The 7236-nt window shown below is 45.7% G+C and overlaps 1 non-coding gene across 1 annotated transcript; it reads left to right on the top strand.

Annotated features, from left to right (window-relative positions):
* Nucleotides 1-5297: 5297 nt before the first annotated feature.
* LOC124047048 lies at nt 5298-5389 on the top strand. The gene has a single exon (XR_006841097.1). It is a non-coding gene; the product is annotated as a small nucleolar RNA snoR109 (small nucleolar RNA).
* The last annotated feature ends 1847 nt before the right edge of the window (nt 5390-7236 follow it).

Below are 7236 nucleotides of genomic sequence, written 5' to 3'. Positions count from 1 at the left end.
TCTCGCTCTCATCCAACACCTCCCACACTGCCCCTACTCGGATGGTATCGCGCCGTCCCAACCTTCGCTCTCTCTCCCCCGCTACTCTCTCCTCTTCCATCCTATCATCTCTTCCCTCTGCTCAAACCTTCTCCAACCTATCTCCTGATTCTGCCTCCTCAACCCTCCTCTCCTCCCTCTCTGCATCCTTTGACTCTCTATGTCCCCTATCCTCCAGGCCGGCTCGGTCCTCCCCTCCCGCTCCGTGGCTCGACGACTCATTGCGAGCTCACAGAACAGGGCTCCGGGCAGCCGAGCGGAAATGGAGGAAAACTCGCCTCCCTGCGGACCTGGCATCCTTTCAATCCCTCCTCTCTACATTTCCCTCCTCTGTCTCTGCTGCTAAAGCCACTTTCTACCACGCTAAATTCCAAGCATCTGCCTCTAACCCTAGGAAGCTCTTTGCCACCTTCTCCTCCCTCCTGAATCCTCCCCCCCTCCTCCCTCTCTGCAGATGACTTCGTCAACCATTTTGAAAAGAAGGTCGACGACATCCGATCCTCGTTTGCTAAGTCAAACGACACCACTGGTTCTGCTCACACTGCCCTACCCTGTGCTCTGACCTCTTTCTCCCCTCTCTCTCCAGATGAAATCTCGCGTCTTGTGACGGCCGGCCGCCCAACAACCTGCCCGCTTGACCCTATCCCCTCCTCTCTTCTCCAGACCATTTCCGGAGACCTTCTCCCTTACCTCACCTCGCTCATCAACTCATCCCTGACCGCTGGCTACGTCCCTTCCGTCTTCAAGAGAGCGAGAGTTGCACCCCTTCTGAAAAAACCTACACTCGATCCCTCCGATGTCAACAATTACAGACCAGTATCCCTTCTTTGTTTTCTCTCCAAAACTCTTGAACGTGCCGTCCTTGGCCAGCTCTCCCGCTATCTCTCTCTGAATGGCCTTCTTGATCCAAATCAGTCAGGTTTCAAGACCAGTCATTCAACTGAGACTGCTCTCCTCTGTATCACGGAGGCGCTCCGCACTGCTAAAGCTAACTCTCTCTCCTCTGCTCTCATCCTTCTAGATCTATCGGCTGCCTTCGATACTGTGAACCATCAGATCCTCCTCTCCACCCTCTCCGAGTTGGGCATCTCCGGCGCGACCCACGCTTGGATTGCGTCCTACCTGACAGGTCGCTCCTACCAGGTGGCGTGGCGAGAATCTCCTCACCACGCGCTCTCACCACTGGTTTCCCCCAGGGCTCTGTTCTAGGCCCTCTCCTATTCTCGCTATACACCAAGTCACTTGGCTTTGTCATAACCTCACATGGTCTCTCCTATCATTGCTATGTAGACGACACACAATTAATCTTCTCCTTTCCCCCTTCTGATGACCAGGTGGCGAATCGCATCTCTGCATGTCTGGCAGACATATCAGTGTGGATGACGGATCACCACCTCAAGCTGAACCTCGGCAAGACGGAGCTGCTCTTCCTCCTGGGGAAGGACTGCCCGTTCCATGATCTCGCCATCACGGTTGACAACTCCATTGTGTCCTCCTCCCAGAGCGCTAAGAACCTTGGCGTGATCCTGGACAACACCCTGTCGTTCTCAACTAACATCAAGGCGGTGGCCCGTTCCTGTAGGTTCATGCTCTACAACATCCGCAGAGTACGACCCTGCCTCACACAGGAAGCGGCGCAGGTCCTAATCCAGGCACTTGTCATCTCCCGTCTGGATTACTGCAACTCGCTGTTGGCTGGGCTCCCTGCCTGTGCCATTAAACCCCTACAACTCATCCAGAACGCCGCAGCCCGTCTGGTGTTCAACCTTCCCAAGTTCTCTCACATCACCCCGCTCCTCCGCTCTCTCCACTGGCTTCCAGTTGAAGCTCGCATCCGCTACAAGACCATGGTGCTTGCCTACGGAGCTGTGAGTGGAACGGCACCTCAGTACCTCCAGGCTCTGATCAGGCCCTACACCCAAACAAGGGCACTGCGTTCATCCACCTCTGGCCTGCTCGCCTTCCTACCACTGAGGAAGTACAGCTCCCGCTCAGCCCAGTCAAAACTGTTCGCTGCTCTGGCCCCCCAATGGTGGAACAAACTCCCTCACGACGCCAGGACAGCGGAGTCAATCACCACCTTCCGGAGACACCTGAAACCCCACCTCTTTAAGGAATACCTAGGATAGGATAAGTAATCCCTCTCACCCCCCCCTTTAAGATTTAGATGCACTATTGTAAAGTGACTGTTCCACTGGATGTCATAAGGTGAATGCACCAATTTGTAAGTCGCTCTTGATAAGAGCGTCTGCTAAATGACTTAAATGTAAATGTAAATCATGTCAGGTAGTCCTGGGGCACGGTCCTAGGGCTCAGGTCCTCCGAGAGAGAGAAAGAAAGAGATAATTAGAGAGAGAATATGTGGGGTGGCCCGTCCTCTTCTGGCTGTGCCGGATGGAGATTATAGTAGAACATGGCCAAGATGTTCAAATGTTCATAAATGACCAGCATGGTCGAATAATAGTAAGGCAGAACAGTTGAAACTGGAGCAGCAACATGGCCAGGTGGACTGGGGACATCAAGGAGTCATCATGTCAGGTAGTCCTGGGGCATGGTCCTAGGGCTCAGGTCAGTTGAAACTGGAGCAGCAGCATGGCCAGGTGGACTGGGGACAGCAAGGAGTCATCATGTCAGGTAGTCCTGGGGCATGGTCCTAGGGCTCAGGTCCTCCGAGAGAGAGAAAGAAAGAAGGAGAGAATTAGAGAACGCACACTTAGATTCACACAGGACACCGAATAGGACAGGAGAAGTACTCCAGATATAACAAACTGACCCTAGCCCCCCGACACAAACTACTGCAGCATAAATACTGGAGGCTGAGACAGGAGGGGACAGGAGACACTGTGGCCCCATCCGAGGACACCCCCAGACAGGGCCAAACAGGAAGGATATAACCCCACCAACTTTGCCAAAGCACAGCCCCCACACCACTAGAGGGATATCTTCAACCACCTACTTACCATCCTGAGACAAGGCTGAGTATAGCCCACAAAGATCTCCGCCACGGCACAGCCCAAGTGGGGGGGGGGGCGCCAACCCAGACAGGATGACCACAACAGTGAATCAACCCACTCAGGTGACGCACCCCCTGCAGGGACGGCATGAGAGAGCCCTAGTAAGCCAGTGACTCAGCCCCTGTAATAGGGTTAGAGGCAGAGAATCCCAGTAGAAAGAGGGGAACCGGCCAGGCAGAGACAGCAAGGGCGGTTCGTTGCTCCAGAGCCTTTCCGTTCACCTTCCCACTCCTGGGCCAGACTACACTCAATCATATGACCCACTGAAGAGATGAGTCTTCAGTAAAGACTTAAAGAGACCGAGTTTGCTTCTCTGACATGGGTAGGCAGACCGTTCCATAAAAATGGAGCTCTATAGGAGAAAGCCCTGCCTCCAGCTGTTTGCTTAGAAATTCTAGGGACAATTAGGAGGCCTGCGTCTTGTGACTGTAGCGTACGTGTAGGTATGTACGGCAGGACCAAATCAGAGAGATAGGTAGGAGCAAGCCCATGTAATGCTTTGTAGGTTAGCAGTAAAACCTTAAAATCAGCCCTTGCTTTGACAGGAAGCCAGTGTAGAGAGGCTAGCACTGGAGTAATATGATCAAATTTTTTGGTACTAGTCAGGATTCTAGCAGCCGTATTTAGCACTAACTGAAGTTTATTTAGTGCTTTATCCGGGTAGCCGGAAAGTAGAGCATTGCAGTAGTCTAACCTAGAAGTGACAAAAGCATGGATTAATTTTTCTGCATCATTTTTGGACAGAAAGTTTCTGATTTTTGCAATATTACATAAATGGAAAAAAGCTGTCCTCGAAATGGTCTTGATATGTTCTTCAAAAGAGAGATCAGGGTCCAGAGTAACGCCGATGTCCTTCACAGTTTTATTTGAGACGACTGTACAACCATTAAGATGAATTGTCAGATTCAACAGAAGATCTCTTTGTTTCTTGGGACCTAGAACAAGCATCTCTGTTTTGTCCGAGTTTAATAGTAGAAAGTTTGCAGCCATCCACTTCCTTATGTCTGAAACACATGCTTCTAGCGAGGGCAATTTTGGGGCTTCACCATGTTTCATTGAAATGTACAGCTGTGTGTCATCCGCATAGCAGTGAAAGTTAACATTATGTTTTCGAATAACATCCCCAAGAGGTCAAATGTATAGTGAAAACAATAGTGGTCCTAAAACGGAACCTTGAAGAACACCGAAATTTACAGTTGATTTGTCAGAGGACAAACCAGTCACAGAGACAAACTGATATCTTTCCGACAGATAAGATCTAAACCAGGCCAGAACATGTCCGTGTAGACCAATTTGGGTTTCCAATCTCTACAAAAGAATGTGGTGATCAATGGTATCAAAAGCAGCACTAAGGTCTAGGAGCACGAGGACAGATGCAGAGCCTCGGTCCGATGCCATTAAAATGTCATTTACCACCTTCACAAGTGCCGTCTTAGTGCTATGATGGGGTCTAAAACCAGACTGAAGCATTTCGTATACATTGTTTGTCTTCAGGAAAGCAGTGAGTTGCTGCGCAACAGCCTTCTCTAAAATTTTTGAGAGGAATGGAAGATTCGATATAGGCCGATAGTTTTTTATATTTTCTGGGTCAAGGTTTGGCTTTTTCAAGAGAGGCTTTATTACTGCCACTTTTAGTGAGTTTGGTACACATCCAGTGGATAGAGAGCCATTTATTATGTTCAACATAGGAGGGCCAAGCACAGGAAGCAGCTCTTTCAGTAGTTTAGTTGGAATAGGGTCCAGTATGCAGCTTGAAGGTTTAGAGGCCATGATTATTTTCATCATTGTGTCAAGAGATATAGTACTAAAACACTTGAGCGTCTCTCTTGGTCCTAGGTCCTGGCGGAGTTGTGCAGACTCAGGACAACTGAGGTTTGCTTTCTAATAATCATAATCTTTTCCTCAAAGAAGTTCATGAATTTATCACTGCTAAAGTGAAAGTCATCCTCTCTTGGGGAATGCTGCTTTTTAGTTAGCTTTGCGACAGTATCAAAAAGGAATTTTGGATTGTTCTTATTTTCCTCAATTAAGTTAGAAAAATAGGATGATCGAGCAGCAGTGAGGGCTCTTCGGTACTGCACGGTATCGTCTTTCCAAGCTAGTCGGAAGACTTCCAGTTTGGTGTGGCGCCATTTCCGTTCCAATTTTCTGGAAGCTTGCTTCAGAGCTCGGGTATTTTCTGTGTACCAGGGAGCTAGTTTCTTATGAGAAATGTTTTTAGTTTTTAGGGGTGCAACTGCATCTAGGGTATTGCACAAGATTAAATTGAGATCCTCAGTTAGGTGGTTAACTGATTTTTGTCCTCAGTTAACCACCTAACTGAGGATCTCAATTTTCATGACTGTTAAAACCACACCAGAACCTACTATCTACACTTTCTGCTTTCCTTATAAAATCTCCCCCATAGTGTGCAGAGAATATATCATCCACTAGAATCTATGACTCAACAAGTTAATCAAATCAACCGCAATTCATAGAATTCCAGAAATTCAGGACAGTTGTATGTCTTCAAGGATTTGACACTTTCCAATATAAATGATCCTCCTATATTTCCATGTCTGGACTCATAACACATAAGAAAATAAATAATTAGACAGAGACCTGAGCGGGAGGTCCCCTGCTGCTCTGAAGTTTTATGACATCACTCAAAACCTGTGCCTCTCGGGAGTGTCATTCACAAAACAAGTCCATGTAAACACATTGAACACACATTAGTCTGTCAGAACCTCACTGTTAGGTCGCTCCTCTCCACCTGCTTTACTGCATAGACTGCTTTACAAAACACAAACCATAGGATGGACAAATTGCTTTGGATCATTTAAGTTGTTGCTTTGGACCTTTTAAGTTGTGCCGTTTAATAAGACAGCTCTACACAGCACAGCACACCGCACATACACCACACATACACCACACATACACCACACATACACCACACATACACCACACATGCCTGATAGGCATGACTGTACAGGGTCTAAAGCGATTCCAGTTCTCCAGTCTAGAAAAAATGCAGTGCTCTCAGTAAAGATTCTGTCTTTCTGTTATACAGTAATTACTTCTCCAAATTTACAGCCCCACATGCACATGGCTGCGGTGTTCAACAGTGGTATGCTGCAGAAAACATACCCAGGCCTATCGTAGGGCCACCCAGACTTCCATTCTCCTACTCACACAGAACTGTATGTTCCCAATGACTTTACCAGCTTTCCAGGTTCTTGGCCGGTACACATAAATATGTATGTAATTTTGTGATTTATGAAGAAAATGTTTATTTCACTCTTTGTGTCTGCCAAAGCATGTGTTTCTTACTTTCGGACAGTATTGATTCTACAGTTCAGGCTATAACGTTGATGAACGTAATAATAATACAAAATAATGAACTTAAATAATAATACAAAATAATGAACTTAATTAATAATACAAAATAATGAACTTAATTAATAATACAAAATAATGAACTTAATTAATAATACAAAATAATGAACTTAATTAATAATACAAAATAATGAACTTAATTAATAATACAAAATAATGAACTTAATTAATAATACAAAATAATGAACTTAATTAATAATACAAAATAATGAACTTAATTAATAATACAAAATAATGAACTTAAATAATAATACAAAATAATGAACTTAATTAATAATACAAAATAATGAACTTAATTAATAATACAAAATAATGAACTTAATTAATAATACAAAATAATGAACTTAATTAATAATACAAAATAATGAACTTAAATAATAATACAAAATAATGAACTTAAATAATAATACAAAATAATGAACTTAAATAATAATACAAAATAATGAATTTAATTAATAATACAAAATAAAAATGTGTCCCAGTGTAAACAACAACAGGGCGACCAGGGAGCCTGAGACTAAGCCAGGGCTCAGGGCCCATAACGTTGTGAATGAACGCTGCCCTGTCCTTGCTCTAGTGAGGGGGACCGGATCATCTTATGAATCGGAGCACCAAAGGGGGGTGACCCGACCGTTGGAATATATGGAGGTGCAAAAGAGAGGGAATCTCGGAACATTATCCACCCAATTACACAACGAGAAGAGTGACCCGCTGGCAGCATCCACACTACACATAATGTTCAATTTGTCTGTGTCGGAGACCACCTGCAGGGAGTCCTGCCTGGCACAGCCTGCCACAGAAAGGGGGA

The sequence above is a fragment of the Oncorhynchus gorbuscha genome, linkage group LG10, assembly GCF_021184085.1.
Source record: "Oncorhynchus gorbuscha isolate QuinsamMale2020 ecotype Even-year linkage group LG10, OgorEven_v1.0, whole genome shotgun sequence".
NCBI lineage: Eukaryota > Metazoa > Chordata > Actinopteri > Salmoniformes > Salmonidae > Oncorhynchus > Oncorhynchus gorbuscha.
The sequence above is the reverse complement of the archived record's forward strand: the minus strand, read 5'-3'. Positions and strand labels throughout refer to the sequence as shown.